This window comes from Enhydra lutris, unplaced genomic scaffold, assembly GCF_002288905.1.
Source record: "Enhydra lutris kenyoni isolate GAN:26980312 unplaced genomic scaffold, ASM228890v2 scaffoldscaffold23, whole genome shotgun sequence".
Taxonomy (NCBI): Eukaryota; Metazoa; Chordata; class Mammalia; order Carnivora; family Mustelidae; genus Enhydra; species Enhydra lutris.
Window position 1 is genome coordinate 15967067 of NW_019154107.1, and position 22112 is coordinate 15989178.

The window sequence follows — 22112 nt, forward strand, 5'->3', positions numbered from 1 at the left end:
ACCAGGTGTTGTATGGAGGTGTTGAATCACTATATTGTACACCTGAAACTAGTATTACACTGTATGTTAGCTAAATGGAATTTAAATACAAACTTTAAAAAAAAAAAACAATAAAATACATAGGGATACATTTAACCAGGAAGTGAAAGATCTACAATGAAAAATACCAGACTTTATTGAAAGAAATCAATCATAGTAGACAAAAATTAATGGAGACAAAATCATAGTAGACAAAAATTAATGGAGACATCATATTCATGGATCAGAAAACTTAGTATTATTAAAATGTCCATACTGGGGATGCCCGGGTGGCTCAGTTGGTTAATCATTTGCCTTCATCTCAGGTTAGGATCCCAGCATCTTGGAATTGAGCCCAAGATCAGGTTCCTTGCTCAGTGGGGAGCCTGCTTCTCCCTCTCCTTCTGCCTGACACTCTGTCTGCTCTCTCTCTCTTTGTCAAATAAATAAATAATATTTTTTAAAAATGTCCAGACTAACCCTAGTCATCTACAGATTCAACACAATCCCTACCAAAATTCCAGTGGCATTCTTCACAGAAATAGAAAAAAACAATCCTAAAATGTGTATGCAACCACAAAAAAATCCAAGATAGTTAAAGCAATCCTAATAAAGAAGAATAAGGTTAGAGGCATCATACGTCCCGATTTCAAATTATACTATGAAGCCATAGTAATTAAAAGAGTATGGTACTAAAATAAAAATAGACATATCAATCAATTTACAGAATAGAGTCCAGAATTAAGTCTTTGTATATATGGCCAACCAATACTCAATAAAACACTCAATGGAGAAAGGATAGTCACTTCAACAAATGGTGTTGGGAAAACCAGATAAGCACATGCATGAAAATGAAATTGAAATGATATCTTTCTCCACTCCTGAAAATTAACTCAAAATGGATCAAAGACTTACACATAACACCTGATATCAGAAAACTCCCAGAAGACATAGGGAGGAAGCTCCTCAACATTAATTTTGGCAATGACTTTTTTGATATGCCAAACAAAAGCATCACCAACAAAAACAAAAATCAAGAAGTAGGACTAGGTCAAGCTTAAAAGTGTCTTCATAAAAAAAAGAAATAATTTAAATGAAAAGGCAGCACATTTTGTAATCAGAGAAAATTTTTCAAACTATATGTCAGATAAAGGGTTAATATCCAAATAGATAAAGAACCCATACAATTCCACAATAAAAAAAAAATCTAGGGGCATCTGGTGGCTCAGTGAGTTAAGCCTCTGCCTTCGGGTCATGATCTCAGGGTCCTGGGATTGAGCCCCGCATCAGGCTCTCTGCTAGGTGGGGAATCTGCTTCCTCCTCTCTCTCTACCTGCCTCTCTGCCTACTTGTGATCTCTCTCTGTGTGTCAAATAAATAAATAAAATCTTTAAAAGAAAAACAATCTAATTTAAAAATGGGTATAGGAATTAATAAAGATTTCTTTTTCCAAAAAAGACATCTAAATGGCCAACAGGTATATGAAAAAATGCTCAACATCACTCAGCATCGGGGAAATGTAAATCAAAATCACAATGACATGTCACCTCATAACTATTAGAATGGCTATCATCAGGAAGACAAGAGATAACAAACGTTTTGAGACTGTAGAACAAAAAGAACCCTTGTATACTGTTGATGGAAATGTAAATTGGTGTAGCCACTATGAAAAACAATATGAAGGTTCTTCAAAAAATTAAAAATAGGGGCACCTGGGTGGCTCAGTGGGTTAAGCCTCTGCCTTTGGCTCAGGTCGTGATCTCAGGGTCCTGGGATCGAGCCCCGCATCGGGCTCTCTGCTCAGCGGGGAGCCTGCTTCCCCCTCTCTCTCTCTCTGCCTGCCTCTCTGCCTACTGGTGATCTCTCTGTCAAATAAATAAATAAATAAATAAATCTTTAAAAAAATAGAGGGGCACATGGGTGGCTCAGTGGTTAAAGCCTCTGCCATCAGCTCAGGTCATGATCCCAGGGTCTTGGGATCGAGCCCCACACCGGGCTCTCAGTGAAGCAGGGAGCCTGTTTCCTCCTCTTTCTCTGCCCGTCTCTCTGCCTACTTGTTGTGATCTCTGTCTGTCAAATAAATAAATAAAAATCTTAAAATAAAAAAATTAAAAATAGAACTACCAGTAATCCCATTTCTGGGTATATATCCAAAGGAAGTAAAAACAGGATATCGAAGAGGTATCTGTACTCCCATGTTTATTGCAGCATGATTCACAATAGCCAAGATATTGAAACAAAATAAATGTCCATCAGTGGATGAATAAAGAAGACATGCATATATATGTATAATGGAATATTATTCAGCCATAAGAAAGAAAGAAATCCTGCCATTTACAAAAACATAGATGTACCTTGAAGGCATTATGCTAAGTGAAATAAGCCAGAGAGGGAAAAAATAATATTGTATGATATCACTTTTATTTGGAATCTTAAAAAGTTGAACTTACTAGAGTTGAATGTTGGTTACAAGGGCCTGGTGTTGGGGGAAATGGAGAGATATTGGTCAAAAAGTATAAAATTCCTTTTAGAAGATTAATACTTTCTGAGAATATAATGCAGAGCACTGTGATTATAGTTAACAATACTGCATTATACACTTGAAAGTTGCTAAGAGAATATATAAAATGTTCTCACCACAATAAAGAAATGATAATTATACGGAGTGATAGAGGAGTTACTTTTCCCTACTGAGGCAATCTTTCTAATATATATGTGTATCAATAGAATAAGTAGAGGTCTGTTCTGAAGGAGTCTAAGACAAAAACATCTCAAATCTCCTGAGTGTATTGTCTTCCTAAAAGAAATAGCCTCACCCTGAAAGAAATCTGCCAACAGAAGGATCCAGTTCACCTCTTATATTGTTGGTAGGAAGGTAAACTGGGGCAGTGGCAGCCTGGTGGTGGGTATAATGGAGGGCACATATTGTATGGAGCACTGGGTATGGTGCATAAACAATGAATTCTGGAACACTGAAAAGAAATAAAAGAAAAAAAAACCTCTTCAAAGGAAAGGAATAGGAGAACTAATAGTTTTTAATAAAGTGAGTAAATAAAAAATTGATAAAAATATAATTATACATAAATACTAAATAAATATTTTGCTTATCAACATAAAAATAAAATATAATGGAAACAAATGCTAATGTATCACAAATAAATGCACTTATTTCAGGTTTGCAAGGATGGACATTGCAATTTTTTTATAATTTACTTTTATAATTAAATGCATTAATCCCTTACCAAAGATTGTGAAAAGGCATTTTACAAAATTCCCACCATTATCTTACTATTTGGCAGAAACAGAGGTCTTACATCTTGTAATTAAATAAGAAAAACAAATTAAAATTTTAAGAATTAGAAAGACAAAGGTGAAATAATTTTTACATATATTATTATATATGTAGAACACAAAACAACACAATGAAAACTGCTATAAACAACAAAAATCAGTAAAATTTAAGGTATATACAAAACAGCCATTTATAAATTATAATAGCAATAAAATATAAAATATAACTTGAGACAGTAATAATAAAATTCTTTGTAATTAACATGGAATGTGTTAAACTTATATGAAAAAATCTTTAAAACACTCTTGAAGGACATAAAATTTAGACTGTAACAAATTGAAATACCAATCATGTTCTTGGACAGAAATACTAAGCATAATACAGTCATCCATTCCCCCTAAGTTATAAATCCTACTCAATTACAATAAAAATATTTCTATGAAAGTAAACATGTTTCTGTGAAAATACATATAGAAAAATGAAGAATTTGGAATAATAAGAAAATTCTGAAAGAATATTACAATGTGGGGGCACCTGGGTGGCTCAGTGGGTTAAAGCCTCTGCCTTCAGCTCGGGTCATGATCCCAGGGTCCTGGGATCGAGCCCCACGTCGGGCTCTCTGCTCCGCAGGGAGCCTGCTTCCTCCTCTCTCTCTCTCTCTGCCTGCCTCTCTGCCTACTTGTGATCTCTGTCTGTCAAATAAATAAATAAAATCTTTAAAAAAAAAAAAAGAATATTACAATGTGGAGGAGGGGACTAAACTTAACAAATCCCAAAACCAATTGTAATGCCTCATAATCACATCATAATTACATCAATAAGATTTTGGTATATGTAATAGGGTCCATTTATAGTTGAATGTAGATAGTTTTCAGGCCCCACCCTTCCCCTTTCAACTTTTGTTGCACATTTGTGCTGATTTTTTTTTTTAATTCCATCTACTCCCTTCCCAAACACCTGCAGAAAGTTCAAAAAATGCAAACCTCAGGAATCTTCACCCTGGTACCACCCTCTAATCACAAAAACAGAACAAAACAAAAAACAGCAACAAAAATAAAACAGGCTCACTCACCCCTCCCTTTCAGAATACCTCCATGTGCAAGTAATAAACTTTTTCAAATTCTTTTGGGGTCTAGGTGACATCATCAGTCTTACTATCCAAACCAATTTTGAACAGGTGGGGGTCCCATCCTACTTCCTTAAGGTAAGCAAGCACAGTAAGTATATGTAGATAAACAAGCAATTTTTTAAAAATGTAACAGCTTTATTGAGATATAATTCACATACTGCATCATTCACCTATCAAAAGAGTACAATTTTATATTTTTAGTATATTCACCAAGTTGTGTAACCATCACCACATCAATTTAATAATACTTCAAAAAGAAATCTCATACTACCTATTAGCAATGACTCTTCATTCTCCTCTAACCTCCCTAGCCTTAGAAATCCAGTAATCCACTTTCTGTCCCTATAGATTTATCTATTCTGGACATTTCATATAAATAGAATCATATAATAGGTAGTCTTTTGTGACTATCTTGTTTCATTTAGCATAATATTTTCAAGGTTCATTCTTGTTGTAGTATATACCAGTACTTCATTCTTTTTATCTCCAAATAAGATTCTATTTTATGGATATACTAACATTTGTTTATCCATTCATCAGTTGACATACATTTGGGTTGTTTATGCCTTTTGGCTATTTTAAGTATTGCTGATATGAACATGGGTTACAAGGTCTTTTTGTGAACGTATGTTTCCAAATCTCTATAAATGGAATTGCTGGGTTATATAGTAACTCCATGTTTAACCTTTTAAGGTTTTGCCAGCTTGTTCCAGTGTTTGTACCATTTTACTTTCCTAACAGCAGTGTTATGAGTTCCAACTCCTCCATAACCTTGCCAATACTTGTCTTTTAGATTATATCTGTCCTAGTTAGAAATGAAATGGTATCTCACTGTATATTTGATTTCCATTTCTCTGATGGCTAATGATATTCAGCACCTTTTCATGAGCTAATTGGATATTAGTAGATCTTCTCTGTAGAAATGTCAATTGAAGCCTTTAGCTTGCTCTTTAAAGCGGGTTGTCTTTTTTATATTATCAGGTTGTAACAGTTCTTCATATAGTCTAGATGTAAGTCCATTATCAGATATATGATTTGCAGATATTTTCCCCATTCTGTGAGTTGTCTTTTCACTTTATCGATGGTATCTTTTGAACCAGAGAAGTCTAAGTTTCATGATATCCAATTTATCCATTTCTTTCTTTTATCCATTTCTTTATGGTTTTGGTGTCACACCTGAGAAGGCTTTACCTAAGATTTATTTCTCTGATTTCTTCTAATATTTCTATACCTTTAACTCTTGCATATAGACTTGTAACCCATTTTGAGTTAATTTTTGTGTGTGTTATGAGGGAGCAGTCCAATTTCATTCCTTGACATGTGTATATCCAATTATTGCAGTAATATTTGTTGAAAAGACTACTTTGTTTCATTGAATTGCCTTGGCACTCTTGTTGAAAATCAACTGGCTATACATACAAGTGTCTATTCTGCAATCTTATTCAATTCTTTGATCTATAGGTCCATCTTTATGATAGTACCACACTATCTTGATTATGGTAGCTTTGTATTTCAGTTTAAAATATGGAAGTGTGAGTCTTCCAACTTTAATCTTCTTTGGCTACTCTTAGTCGCTTGAATCTTATAAATTTTAGGATAAGTGTCAATTTCTGCAGAGAAGCTTTTTGGTATTTCAGTAAGGATCACATTCAGTCGATGGATCAATTTTTTTAAAGATTGTATTTATTTATTTGACACACACAGAGAGAGAAAGAGTGATGGGCAGAGGAAGAGAGAGAAGCAGGCTCCCTGAGGAGCAGGGAGCCAGATGCAGGGCTCCATCCCAGGACCCTGGGATCATGACCTGAGCCAAAGGCAGATGCTTAACTAACTGAGCCACTGAGGCGCTACTCAATGGATCAATTTGAAGGAGTACTGCTGTTTTAACAATATTAAGTCATCTGATTAATTAACATAGGATGTCTTCCTATTTGGGTTTTTTTATACCTTTCAAAAATTTTTGTAGTTTTTAGAAGACAAATTTTGCACTTTATTAAACTTATTCCTAAGTATTTTATTATTTCTAATGCCATTTTAAATGGAACTATTTTCTTAATTTCACTGTTCATTGTTAGTATTTAGAAATACAACTATTGCTTATATACTGCTCTCATATCCTTTAGCCTTACTGAACTAGTGTATTAGTTCCCAAAGTTTTTGAGTGGATTCTTTAGAATTATGTATGTATGTAGGTAAGTGATCTGCAACTAGAAATAATTTCACTTATTCTTTCCTAATCTGGATGCCTATTTTTTTTCCCTTACCTAATTTCCCTGCAATGTTAATGCAAGCAGCAAGGATAGAGTGCATGTTTTATTGTTGATTTTAGGTGGAAAATATTCAGTATTTCACCACTGTATGTTCTAACTAATCAGCACGAACTTCATGGCTTAAAACAACATAAATTTATTGCCTTACCGTTCTGGAGGTTACAAGTTTTAAATGTTTCTCACTGAGCTGAAATCAGAATGCTGCAGAGCTTCATTCCCTTCAGGAAGCTCTAGGTGAAAATCAATGTTCTTTCCTTTTTCAGATTCTGGAGTCTCCTATTATTGCTTGGCCCATGCCCTCTTCCATTTTCAAAGCCAGTAATGGCCAGTCAAGCAATTCTCATATCATGTATAACTGACACAGACTCTGCCTCCCTGCTCCACATTTAAAGATTCTGTGATTATACTGGGTCCATAGAGATAAGCCAGGATATCTATTTTAAGGTTAAGTTTTTTAGCAACTTTTACTCCGACTGCAAATTTAATTATTTGTTGCCATGTAATGTAATTAGGATGTAGGCATCTTTAGGAGGCCATCATTCTGTCTATCATAGTCTGTTTTCTGGCCTTTATAGATCCATGTCTGTCCTACATGCAAAATATCTTTCCCTTATCCCAACATGATCCCAAATATCAATATATTGCAGCATCAATGTAAAGTCTAAAATGTCATCTAAATCTTGTCACCTCAAAATTCTCAAATCTGATAATCTAACACATTTAAATCAGGTATGGGTAAGTCTGTGGGTATAATCTATCTTGAGGTACAATTCTCCAAATGTAATCCTGTGAACTTAAAAATCAAGTTATCTGCTCACAAAATACTCTTGTGGAAAGGTATAGAATAATAACTATAGACATACACATTAAAAAGGGAGAAAATGGAAAGTATTAAAGGAGTTACCCGTCTCAGCAAATTGAAAATCTAGCAGGGTAAATTCCATTGGTTTCAAGGCCTGGGAATAATCCTCTGTGATTTTTGAGTCTGCAATCTGTCCTTAAGGCTCCTCTCTCTGAGTCATTCTTCCTTTTTCATAAAGGGTAACTCATGTTTGAGCTAGGTAATTTTTATCAGTCTGTTTACCATCTGTAGTATTGTGTGAGTACAATGACCATCTTTTATTTTGGCTCTGTCACACTTTTAATCCTAGCTGGCAGTGTTTCTGCTAGTATAAAATTCTCAAGAACCTTATGGGTTAACCAGATATGTCACAAGAATTCATTCCTTTTGACAAGAGACTCCTTCATAGGTTTTTCTTCAATATTTCCATCTCTATTTTTGTCTTCTACTAAGATGGCTGAGGGACTGTATGTGTCACAAACTTATTATCTTAAAACACAACTCAATACTCTGTCATTTTGGTCTTTCAAAGGTATTAGCAAAAACTCTCCAGCCATACACTGTTTTTTCACTAAAGCACTTTTTTTTAACAGTGACTCTTAATTTTAACATCTTTTGCAACCAGGACAAGGTAAGAATTTCCCAAATCATAAAGTCTTGGTTCCTTTTTGTTTAACAGTTCTTCCCTCAAGTCATCTTTTTCCTCTTATATTTTGCTATAAGCAACAAGGAGATACTAGACTTTGCCTTTTAAACTTTATTAGGAAATCTCAGCTAAGTAGCCAACTTCAGCACTTAAACTTCTGATTTCCTCATAACTAAAGGGCACAATTCTTGCTAAATTTTCCATCACTATATAATAAAGATTCCCTTTCCTCCATTTTCTAATACCATGTTCTTCATTCTCTTCTATGCCTCCAACAGCAGAACTTTTAACATTCATGTTTCTGTTATCAATTTGTTTTTGAGTAAATCATCTCTAATATGTTTTCTCTACCAAACTCCTCATTTCCTTCTAAGTTCTCAATAGGAAAAGCATTAACATCTACATTTCTGCTAACAATCTGTTCAAGGCAATGTAGGCATTTTCTATCGTGCTTCTCAAAATTTTCCTTCCTCTGCCCACTGCACAACTGCAAAGCTATATAAACAATGTTAGGTATCTGTTATACTAGCACCCCACTTCCAGATACCAAAATCTGTATTAGTTTCCATTAACCCAGTAATTAGAACTCACCAACTTAATTAAACAGTTACATGAAGCAGTGTCTTTACATAACACTGTCTAACCAAAAAAGTAGAGTTACCCTAAGGGTAGTCTTTAAATCTAGGGCCACATAGCCAAATATATATCACAGAAGGAGACGTTATCCCTCAAACAATGCTCCCATTCCATGCTGCAGTCCAGAGGAACTTCATAACCTAATTCTAAAAAACACATTTACCAATCCCATGGTATCCAGGTCCATCAATGTACCTCCTTGCATTATGTCACACTAATAACCTAACTATATAAAACTTACCATTGAAGGCAATATGACTCCATTATCATGCTATCCCTGTAAAATTCATTTATAAAAAATTGCTACTTGTTTCCATCCAAAATCCACAATTTCCTATGACTTATGGCTTTCATTCTTACCATTTTGTGCAACATCAAAACCTGTACTATCTCTCCAAACCCACCAGAAACTGGAGGAGCTGCAGGACATTTACTGATTTCTGTAAGACATATTTTAATATACAAAGTACCAACACAAACTTTGTCCCAATACACACCAGTCACAAGAAGAAATTTCTGACTCAGAAAATATTTACACCATCCAAATTTTCAAACCCTGAAAACCAATTTATCAGATTGCCCAAGTTTATAAAAGTAGTCAGCTACATTACAGTTTTCAAAAATATCTTACAACTATTCCTATCCATAGCATTTAACCACCCTCCATCATACCTCAGCATTCAGCACCAGCATTCATTACCCAATACAATGTATGATGAAGGACAAGAAGTCATAATATAAGAAAAATATGACATGATATTGCACTGAATTCACAACCATTTCAACCTATGTAACAATGGAAAATATACAGATCAACAGTCTGGTCAAGATATTCAACCAGTGGACTCTCTGTGCCACTTTGACTAGACTGAAGGAATTTGAGAGAGTGAAGTTTTCAGCTCTACTTTAGGCTTCTTTAAGCCATAAAACCCCCTTCCTATATCAAGTTTCTGACAACCATGATTCCAACAGACTCTGCCCTACCTACATTTTTGGTCAATCTTTATTCAAATATAAACTCCTGCCCCAGTGATCTTGACCCCTTAGAATCATTGTTCATTTATGGCTCCTCATTATCTCTGAATGGACATAACACAACCTTAGAGAAGAATGCACAGCAAAGAAAGAAATAGAAGCTACATTTCAATTTTTCCCCTAGGAAAGATCTCTGTGAGTGTGTTCCTGAATGTAGAGATAAATGCTGAGCAATGTGAATTTTTTTTAATCTGATATATTATTTTTTCTGTATATCATATTCCAACTGGTATGAAAATAGAAATAAGAATATGAAATCTAGATGTAGTCTTCAGGACCAGATTCAAATATAGATCAAAGTACAAGTTTGTTATTCAATAACAAATATTTGTTTCATTAAAATCCTCAAATGTAAAAAAAAAAATCCTCAAATGTATGGACTGAAATTTCAGCTTTAGTTAGTTTACCAAAGGTTTTATGAAATACTCAAATTGTAAATTTAAAATTTAAACTATCTTTGGCAGTGCTGCTAATGCCCCAGCAGAGAAGCTGAGGCCACCATCCAATTTGAAATATTTAAAGTAGATACAGAACTCTTTCAGCAATGCAATTAAGTGCATTTTTGTGGGTGAATAGTGCTGTTGGTAAAACATATCTCCTGATATCCTACACAACAAACAAATTTCCAACTGAGTATGTAGGGACTGCTTTTGACAACTATGCAGTTACAGTTATGATTGGTGGAGAGCCATATACTCTTGGACTTTTTGATACTGCAGGGCAAGAGGATTATGACAGATTACGACCACCAAGTTATCCACAAACATGTATTTCTAGTCTGTTTTTCAGTGGTTTCTCCATCCTCATTTGAAAATGTGAAGGAAAAGCGGGTGCCTGAGATAGCTCACCACTGTCCAAAGCCTCCTTTCTTGCTTGTTGGGACTCAAACTGGTCTCCGAGATGACCCCTCTTCGACTGAGAAACTTGCCAAGAACAAACAGAAGCCTATTATTCCAGAGACTTCTGAAAAGTTGGCCCAGGATCTGAAGGCAGTCAAATATGTGGAGTGTTCTGCACTCACACAGAAATGCCTAAAGAATGTATTTGATGAAGCAATGTGGGCTGCCCTGGAGCCTGCCGGACCAGAGAAGAGCCGCAGGTGTGTGCTGCTGTGAACATCTCTCTAGAGCCTTTTCCACACAGCTGGTGTCAGCATCATACTAAAAGCAATGTTAAATCAAGCTAAAGATTAAATTTAAAATTCATTTCTGTAATAATGACAAATGCCCTGCACCTACCCACATACACTCGTGTGAGACAAGGCCCATAAGCGTGGTCCCCTCCACCCCCTCAGTACTAGTGAATTTGAGTAATTGTGTATTGTCAGAAAAGTGATTAGTATTAGATTTTGTGGGGGGTTTTTTGTTTCAAAACCAAATTTTTTTGTTTTGTTTAAAAGCAAGGCTAGCTTGTGATGACTCTGTAACAAACTAATTTGGGTTGTTGAAGCTGCCCCTGGGCTCTATCCACTCTGGAAAATGATCTGGGACATTTAGGTGTTTTTTTTGTTGTTGTTGTTCTGTTTTGTTTTTTGTTTTTTTTTGTTTGTTTGTTTGTTTGTTTTGTTTTTTCTGGAGGTTGGGTACGGGAAGTATGTGTGGGTTTTGTTTTTATTTAGCATGTTTTTTAAATTCATTAACCACTGGACAGCCCTAAGGGGAGGAGGATGGATTGATTTCACATTCCACTTCCTAGATCTAGTTTAGAAAACTTGTTCTCCACCTGGTACTCTTAGGAAGGAATATAGTAAATGCCTCATTTAATAACATACTCCTTTTTGAAAGCTGCCTTTTCTCTCCACCCTTTATTAGGTCCAGTATCTGATGAAACTCATGAGACAGGGTGGAACCCATCTTGCCCCTCCTCTTTTCTACAGTGCGCTATATATGTGACCGTGACTTTGAAGGAAATTTGTTTATTATTTGCTGGATTTTTAAAGTTAATTTCTTTTTTTTAATATTTTATTTATTTATTTAACAGAGAGAGACACAGTGAGAGAGGGAACAGAAGCAGGGGGAGTGGGAGAAGGATAAGCAGGCTTCCTGCCAAGCAGGGAGCCCCATGTAGGGCTTGATCCCAGGGCCCTGGGATCATGACCTAAGCCAAAGGCAGACGTTTAACAAATGAGTCACCCAGGTTCCCCTTTAAGTTAATTTCTAAATTCTTTCACTGATAAATGAAAAAAGTATTGTACATTTTGAAATATACCAATCGAGTACAGAATTAAAAACATTTTTCCCTGTCAAATAAATAAATATAAAACAATAAAAATTAAACTATCTTCAACACAATACACAGACACATGCACACTTAAATAAAATTTCTAGTAATGATTATATAAAGTCCACATCTGCAATAGACTGTGTATTAAGTTGCAAGATGAATCATGATATTACCATACAATCATGAATTTCAAATTCGATATTAAGAAAAAATGTTCACAAATATATCCTAAGTTCTTTCATCATTTTAACTGAAATGAGTATGTAAAAGAACCATACAGAAATTCCAACATTAATAGGCACTGGGATGTTTTGCTCCTACTTGGTTTTTCTGAGTGTTATAAGTTAATCAGGTTCTTAAAAATTATTTTATTTTGATATACACATATTATCAATAACATTAAAGCAAGTCAAATAGTAGGAATATCAGTTAAAATTCTATGTTCTTGGTAATCCTCTTCTGTTCTTCTAAAATGAGAATTATGTAAGTCTACCAGTACTGAGATTCTAACAAGTGGATAGCAGTTTAAGAGTAAAGCTTTCTGGGTAACTGGGTGGCTCAGTCAGTTAAGCACCTGCCTTCAGCTCAGTTCAGATCCTGGGATGGAGTCCCACATTGGATTCTCTGCTCCACAGGGAGTCTGCTTCCTCCTGTGCCCCTCCTCCCACTCATTCTCTCAATATCGTGCTCTCTCTCTCTCTCTCTCAAATTAATAAATAAAATATTTTTTTAAAAAAGAGTAAAGCTTTCTTTTTTCCAGGTGTGTGGGTGGGGTCCATAATTTCTTCACTTGAAATATTTTCTCTTTTCAGTTTTATTTTAGCATATATTATTTGAAAACATAGCACATATATTTCATAAGATAGTTTAACAAAGAGTTATTAAACAATCATGAAACTACTGTTCAAGTAAAAAACATTATCACCAATCAGCCCAAAAGTACTCATTTAACCCTTCCCGATGTGAAGAACTTCCAAACTTATCCTATTATTCTGGTAGTAATTTCTTTATTATCATTATCATTTTGTAACCAGTGATGCACCACTAACTAATATTTTATTTCTATGGTAATAAAATAAAAGTATCTGTTGTTTCATGTCATTTTCTTTCAATAATATGTTGCTAAGATTCGACAAGTAGTGTGTATCTATAGTTCATTCATTTTTATCAATAAATATATTCCAATTTCTCTCTGTTTATCCAATGTGTTTATCCATTCTACAAAGAGTGGGATGTTTCCAGTTTTTGGCCATTTAATTTAATGTTGGGAATACTCTATGAATGTGTATCTAGTATATATGTGTACTTAGGTCTCTAGGGTAGCACTATCTAATGTAACTCCTGCATTGACTGAAATGTTCTATTTCCACTGTCTAATAGAGTAGCCAACAGCCACTTGTGGTTTTTGAGCACTTCAAATGTGGTTAGTGACAATGTGGTATTGAATTGTTTATTTTATCTTATTTCATTAAATTTACATTTAAATAGACACAGGTGAATAGTAGCTACCACTGGACAGCATCGATAAACTTAACTGTTATGTTAGCATTAATGACCACAAGGGTCAAGGGGTGGAAAAACCACTTCTGATTGATGTCAAGTCACAGTCAGATGAAGAGAGAACTTATATGGCAGTCTGCATTATATGTAAAATTATAATGAGAATGCAATTTACAGATTGTCAAGTTTCTAATGTGAAATTGATAGCATCAAGTGAAAATGAGAAAGACTTTAAGAATTGGAATGTGGATCTCTAGAGAAATAAAATGAAAAATATATGAAACAAGCTTCCAAGTCTGTCTGATGTTCCCTTGCTATAGGAAGCCGACCCTCCTTCTGTGAATAAAGAGACAAGGCTTCACTTATGGTAAGGTAATATAATAACCTCAACTGAGGCAATTGTCTTGCAGGAGGAAGCATATTCTGCTCAAGCTCCATCAAAACCACTCTTTATTAATTCTAGAACTATAAATACAGTTAGACATTGGTCTATTCTGGAGAATAAGTGCTAAGTCAGTCCCAGGAAGAAATAATTTGTACTCCAAAAATATTTCAATAATGTGTGGTAAATACTTGCAAAAATAGATTCTAAGGGAAGCTTTGGTCTAAGCCAAGTAAAATATTTTAAATTATTGGACCAGGCTGAATTTATTGATACAGATACACCTACCAAAATTTGGGGATTAAACATATTAAGGTTAACTGGAAGTGGCTTTAAGAAATTACTTGATTGGTTAAGTGAAACATGGATTTGCAATGGCTTACATTCAATGAAGCTGAGGTACTAGAACTTACACAGCATATTGTAGAAGAAATACAAGAGGTTATGGAGTTAGGGATACTGTAGTAGATTTATCATCTGTATACTATATAGCCACCCCAAACACTATAACCTTTGAGAGGGCTCAGAAGACATGCCCTTTGCTAAGACATTGTGAAGTACCTTCAGATGGGTGTATCAACTTCTTGGAAATATTCTATACTAGCTTTCTTCTATGTAATGCAGACAGTAGAAGATGCCACCATTGAACAAGTTTCCCCATTTCAGTGGGGATGATGGTTTTCCAGAATGACAAAGACCAAATATTTAACTATCAGAGACAAGGTTGGTACACTTTTCAAAACACGCAACAGGAACAAACCTGTAATCACAATAATTTGACCTATCAGATCTTTGGCAGTAACTTATTAATCATATGAATTTTATAGATGGCCGTCTATGAACATATTGTTTCAGCTCCAAAACAGAGAAATATCTACATCTTATAACCAGAATTCTGACTTGAGTTGCCAAAATGAAAGTCACTCAGTTTCTAGACTTAAGTTCACAGATGTAAAGACTTTTGACTGATGAAGACGCCAGGCCTCCTTGAGAAAGAACCCTGAAGGACTGTGACTCTTCAACCCTTCCTGAAAGTGATCTATAGCCATTTGCAAAAGTTATTTTATAGTGGAAAATGGAGAATATCCATATGTTTCATGGATTACTAGATATTGATCTGAATTGGCAATAATTTCTAGACACAAAAAATAAATGTCACTCTGGTCTATTAGGCAAAGTGCATATATGGAAGTCAAGTGATAAGAGTAGAATTGGCCCAAATCAGCCTCCTACAGAGCCAGCAGAAGAAAAACTCAGCTTGTGGCTACTTTTTCCAGTTCCTGAATATGTACTGTCTCCATGAACGACGGGTGACAGACTAGGAAGGGCTAAATTCAGGCCTCCTGACTTCTTTTCTCTGCCAGGAAAATAAACCAAAAGCAATTCTGATTCCCAGAGGAAACTCCATTAGTCTTATTATCCAAGACTTGAAAAATACATACTCAATTTAATTCACTTATTTGGCCAATGCATATCTCAGAGATTGACTTGAATTATTATTAATGTAGACGGGTTTTTTTAAATTATAGCTGCTACTATAACTGTGGCATCTTAACTGGAACATGTGAACAAAGCCCTGGCAAGGGTACATGACTATTAATTTGGCAAGTTCTTTTATCTCTACACCAATCTGCAAGGAGCAGCAGCAGAAGTTAATTTTCACTACACTGTTTCAGAGCTATGTCAATATGTCCACTTTCTGCCACAGGAAGTTTGGGAAAGAGATGTTATATTTTGGGATATGCCTCAGAAAATCAAAGTAGTCCTCTACATTGATAACATTAGGCTGACTGGATCAGATGAACAGGAATTAGCGAGAAACTTTATGGTAAAGAACCTAAAGAGTCAGGACACACCTCTCAGCCAATGAGCAAATAACAGGATTACGATACCAGATGAGGTGGTTGTTGCAGATTACAAGAGAAAAATTGGGTATATAATGGGGAATGATATGTTATGCTAGCAATTCAAGGTATTCTTTAGATTCTTTACTTTCTTATGCAATAATAAATGTTAACAGAAAATCACAGCAGCAGCAACAAAATCCTGCAGAACAAATGAGGAATCAGAACTTTTAGTTATGAAATTTTGGTTCATCCTGCCAGCTTAAAAGAATCAGGACTAATTAAAGTGCTTGTTGAGGACAAAGATGATATGGAATGGTGGGAAAGAATGGAATTATAATTATCCACTCTGGCTTTATGACCACTTATAAAAATGACAAGTACATTAGACACACATATTTTCTTGCTTGATTGTGATATATATTTTTTTCATTCCTTGTCCTTTTAAACTATCTTACATGAGAATTTTGTGGGTAGCTAACTTTAAATTTTATTCTTTAGGTTACAGAGCATTCAGATTAGATTGTGACTCAACTGGCAATGAATTTAACATTGCTAAGGGATAGATACATTATCTGCTGGGACTTAGTATCTCCTCTATTAGGAAAGAGGATATGAATGTCTTTGTACAAAGGATTGATGTCTTGTTAGCAAAAGCATAAAGAAGTTAATATTTCTGTTCCATGTTAGTTCAAATACGTGGTGTGGTTTGTAAGTTAATGCTGCACAGGCAAACGGGAGGACTGTGCAATTATTTATACGACATATCCCAAAACAAATCAACCCTTTAATAATGTCATACATGATGTTAGAGAAAGGACTGTGTAAAAAGACCTTACCTTTGCCAGGAAGGTCTGAGAAGGTTGGAAGATGAGAGGAGGAGACAAGGGCTTTCCTTACTGTTTGCTTGTTGTCCCCATCAATGTCATCCCAACATGATCACTTTGCCATGAAAGCTGCAGTTGCTTCCAGGCAACACATACTTTGTGTGTTCCCAGAACACACAAAGCATTGTACTTTGTGTGTACAATGGCATTGTATTTTACCAGTGGTGTTCAATAAATGTTGATGAAAGAAAAGAGTGTATCAATAAATGAATATCAGAGTTGAAAGCAACTCAATATACTGTTTAGTTCAACCCCCTTTTTACAAAGAAATTCTTCAAGAAATTTATTTGGTTGCATCAAGTAACCATGAGAGGAAACAAACACAATGAAGAATAACAAAAGTAAAGCACAATAAATATTAAGTTCTATGAAATCTTGCCATTTGCAATGATGTGGATAGAACTAGAATGTATTATGGTAAGCAAAATAAGTCAGAGAAAGACAAATACCATATGATTTCACACATGTGTGGAATTTAAGAAACAAAACAGATGAACATAGCAGAAGGGACGGAAAAATAAAGTAAGGTGAAATCAGAGAGGGAGACAAACTATAAGCGACTCTTAACTCTAGGAAACAAATTAAGGGTTGCTGGAGGGGAGGGGGTGGGGGGTTGGGGTATTTGGATGATGGGCATTAAGGAGGGCATGTGATGTAATGAGCACTGGGTGGTATATGCAAATGATTAATCAAAATCAATCAATTTCTAGAAATCTCCCATTTTTCTTTAAAATTCACATTAAATTAAATCTGTGTAATGTACATGTACAACCAGGAAAAAGATAAACAACTATGTGTAGCAAGCAGACAGGAAACACAGATATATATCTTCATTTATAATAAAAATCATCAAAAATCATCAAAATATTATTAAGTAATAGTTGAATTTTGAGAAAAAAGATTTCTAGGAAACATTTTGAAATATATTTTCCCTCTACCTGAAAACACAGAACTTTTATAACACTTCTTGTAAGATAGTTAAAGGAATTACATAGGATAACTAGACGTCTAGACCTTATTGTACCGCACAGACTTTTACCAGAACAAGACTTTTAAGAATGAGACATTTCAGGGGCGCCTGGATGGCTCAGTGGGTTAAAGCCTCTGCCTTTGGTTCAGGTCATGATCCCAGGGTCCTGGGATTGAGCCCCATATTGGGCTTGATCCCAGGATCCTGGGATTGAGCCCTGCATCGGCTCTCTGCTCAGCGGGGAGCCTGCTCCCCGACCCCAACCGCTCTCTGCCAACTTGTGATCTCTCTCTGTTGAATAAATAAATAAAATCTTAAAAAAAAAAAGAATGAGACATTTCAATAGGAAGACATTATGCAAAATACAACTGATGAATTTTACCTAATCAATACAGAAGCCTATACTTTAAGTGCATAGAAGAAAATTATTTCATGGTCTAGTGACACAGAGCAACCAGCTCATTACTGACTGAAAAGAGACAAAGAACTGCATGAATTTGGTTAGAGACAGACCTAGGAATTAAAAACCTCATGTATCTTTATTTTGGGGGCAATGATACATAAAGTAGCCCTACTACCTACTGTACTTACCGGAGAACCTGACAAAATACTAATTTCTTTTTCAGGACATTTCACATTTCTAACAAGCTCTCAAGTTAAACAGATGAAGAGGTAAAGGACTCTGTTTTATCATTCTTTGTTTCCATAATATGTAGCACTATGTCTAGTAAATGAGAGATAGCAAAAGATTACTGATGGTTAAAATATATAATATGGATAATGTTGATAAATGATACTGATGAATAAAAAAATGAACTTATCACTTTACCAGATACGAAGTGCTTTCTAAAGCTATACATATTTTGGGACACCTGCAAGCCTGGGTAGCTTTCTCAGATTATGTCTAGCTTTGGCACACGAACAGGAGTGGGACTCTGAAATGTTTAAATATCATGCAACGACTTCCTCTGGTTGTGGTTGAAAAGATATCTGATCCACCCCTGGGCACATAGTTACTGTCCTCTGTTGATTTGTAGACAGAATCTCTTGTAAGTTATATGTGAGCATTAGGCATAAAAGGTCATATAACCTCAGGGGCTAAGAGTGACCTTGTTTGCATTTCACCCTGATGGTCTGGTCAAGAAAACAAAACAAAACAAAACAAAATCAGGGTTCAGAGAGATGGGACTAACAACAAAAAGGAACACATACAGATAGAAAAAGGAAAGGAAAAGCCATAAAGAAAATGAACACGCAATGGTGAGATGAAGGGACCCTGGTCCAAAAGACTTTTCACATTCTGGTTTGAGTTACAGGTTAGATTGTTTTTGCTACTGTGATTTTCTTAAAATCTCTTTTATTTTTCAGTTCACTTTAACTCAATTTTTTAAATCAAATAATCCTATCACAAGAAAGCTCAAATTCTGTCATTCCTTTTTCCAATAGATGAGAAAACTAAAGTTAAAATACCTCATGAGTAATTCTTACCAAAGATTATGTGTCTAAGAAGTTTAGTCACTCCTCAGATCCCTAATCAGAAAAAAATAAGGTCATTTCAAAAAAAAATGTGCATCAGGAATTCCCACAGAGTAAATTCATATCAAGCACATCATCCTAGAGAAAATCATAAATAAAACATGTTCACTGGAGTGTTGGTAATGGTAACAAAAAATGGGGAGGGGACCTTCAATGTACAACAGCAGAATTGCTATTTAAATCATACAACCAGAATAGATTTACATTTTTTATTCTGTTTTACTTAATATATATTTTTTTAGGTTTTTATTTAAATTCCAGTTAGTTAAGATACAGTGTAGTGTCAGTTTCAGGTGTACAATATAGTGATTCAACACTTCCATACATCTGGGGTGCCTGGATGGCTCAGTGGGTTAAAGCCTCTGCCTTCGGCTCAGGTCATGATCTCAGGGTCCTGGGATCGAGCCCTGCATCGGGCTCTCTGCTCAGCAGGGAGCACGCTTCCTCCTATCTCTCTGCCTGCCTCTCTGCCTACTTGTGATCTCTGTCTGTCAAATAAATAAATAAAATCTTTTAAAAAAAACACTTCCATACATCACCCAGTGCTCAAGAACACTCCTTAATCCCCCATCCCCACAACCCAGAAAATATTTTGGGGTGTCAATCTTGTGATAGTAAATAGAATTATCAGGAAAATATTCATATTATTCATTGCCAGTGGTTAAACTTCTTGACAAAAAATTAAAAACAATGTGAAATCTATGTAATTTACTATACAGTTTATAACAGTAAATTATTTCATTTAACTTAATGCAACAAACAGTTGTGTAATAGACAATGTACTTAAAACAAGGGGAAGAGATAAACATTATATTTACACCCAAGAAATTCACAGATGAGTAGGGAAACAAATATAAAATAAATATACTGGGTAAAATAAGATTAATGTATGAAGTGCAGAATTCCATTTCTTGGATTTTTTAATAAATTTCCTTAACAGAAACCCCACTGTTTAATAATTAAATTGTCTTTCCTCTTCTAAAACATAGTTTTCCTTTCATATTTTCACAATACTTATGTATTCATTGGTGATTTCCTTCTACAAATGTGCCCCATTTGTCCATCGAGGTATCCTACTAATTCTCATTCCAGCAACCATGCTGTTCAAATGACTGTGACTGAGGCTTAATTAACTTGTCAAGGAATAGATAGTAATTTTCAGTCCATTTTCACTTTTCCATATGGCCAAAAAGGAAAAGCCTATCTTCACCATACACTCATACATACATGTGCTACATCTCAAAATGATGGAAAAATTACCAACCCTTCTTCCCTAGAACATAGAATGAGGTCTACAAATTAATAATAATAGATATCAGAGTTTTATTTTGTAGGGATTTGCATCATGCCAGTATTTGGTAGCAAGAATATGTAGAAAGAAATGTTATTAGTTGTTTATCCAATAAATGGATGCCTATACAGCATACATTCCCCCCTCTGTTACTAAAAACTCCAATTCTGTTTAGGTATCAAAGGGATAACATGCATCTCATCTGCCACAAGAGAAGGAGCCACAATGCCAGGATTACAGGGTTCAGAGTAACCCTATTTTTCTTGGCCAGTGTTAGTTTCAGAAATGGGCATTTAGTGTCATTTATAAAACTGAGACACAAAAGAGAGTTTTGCTGGGTAGTTCTGGGAAAGCTTTTCTATAATCTTTTTAATTTTTGTTTCAAGAGCAGCTCTCCCCTTTCTTTTTTCCTGGTCACTTTCAGATATGAGGCCTGGGTTTCAGTAAGCAATTTTGTTCCTACTCTGCAAATGAAACCAACCATTCATTAGTAGAGAATAAAGCCAGGATCTCTTAGAAAGGTATCACAACTAATTGGCAACCTTAAAAAGACTGCTTATGTGTTATGAAGCAACACATTTAATCATATTTTAGACTGGCTTAGGATTTTGTTGTTTGATACAATTGCATTTGTTCATTCACTCCCAAATATTTATTGGGGTAATTACTATGAATTAGGAAACGTTCTAAGTGTTGGGTGATAAAAGTAGTGAAAAACAAAAACAAGTATTTCTGCCTTCATAGATACCACATTCCCTTGAGATATAATGGAATCATTCTACCTGATGGAAATGTCTAAGACTGATTTAAAACAACAACAACAACATGATTTGAAATAAGTCCCACAGTATAGATAACCTCCAAAGCATAAGCTTTTTTATTTTATGTGTGACCATAAAAAATGTTATATGGTTATAACAGAAGCTATTGTGTTCTCCTCAAGTTCCCATGTATATCTATGCATTCCAGAATCGATTCTCTGGATGTAGGAATCCAGAAATGGCATGGAGGAGATTGAGTGCTCCTGGATGTAATCTTCAGCCAAAGAGGGATGAGAGTTGAATATGCCTCAGTGGAAAATTCCACAGTTTATTCTCCCACAGTTTTAAACTGCTCATGTATGCACCATTTAGAGTCCTTTCTCCTTTCTTGGTTTTGCTTCCTCGTTCCATCACCATACTTCCTGAGATCATATTCCAAGTAAACCACTCAGCTCAAATCCTTATCAGATTCCATATTTGAGGGAACCCAAACTAAGACAATGATAAATATAGCTATCAGTTACTTAACTGTTACTCTTTATGTGCTTCTTGAAGTTCGGGTTTAAGCTGTCTCCACTAAATACCAAAATAACAGCATAAACACAATAAAAGACAATCCTGTTGCCTATCTTTCCAGCACCAAACATCATGAGTGACTAAAGAGAACTACTGGGTAGTTTATTTAGATAAATCACTGATTTTTAAGCAATGGTATACTATATTCTTTGCACATCCTTCTCTAAACTTTTTCTTGTAAGCACCTTCTACCTTTGCATGCATTTCTGAATTTCTCTTTATGAACTGAATTTTTTTAAAGATTTTTTTAAGAGTTTTTATTTATTTATTTGACA

At 35.0% G+C, this 22112-nt stretch overlaps 1 pseudogene; it reads left to right on the top strand.

Annotated features, from left to right (window-relative positions):
* Positions 1–8003: 8003 nt before the first annotated feature.
* On the top strand, positions 8004–10982 carry LOC111150378 (annotated as a pseudogene).
* Positions 10983–22112: the final 11130 nt, after the last annotated feature.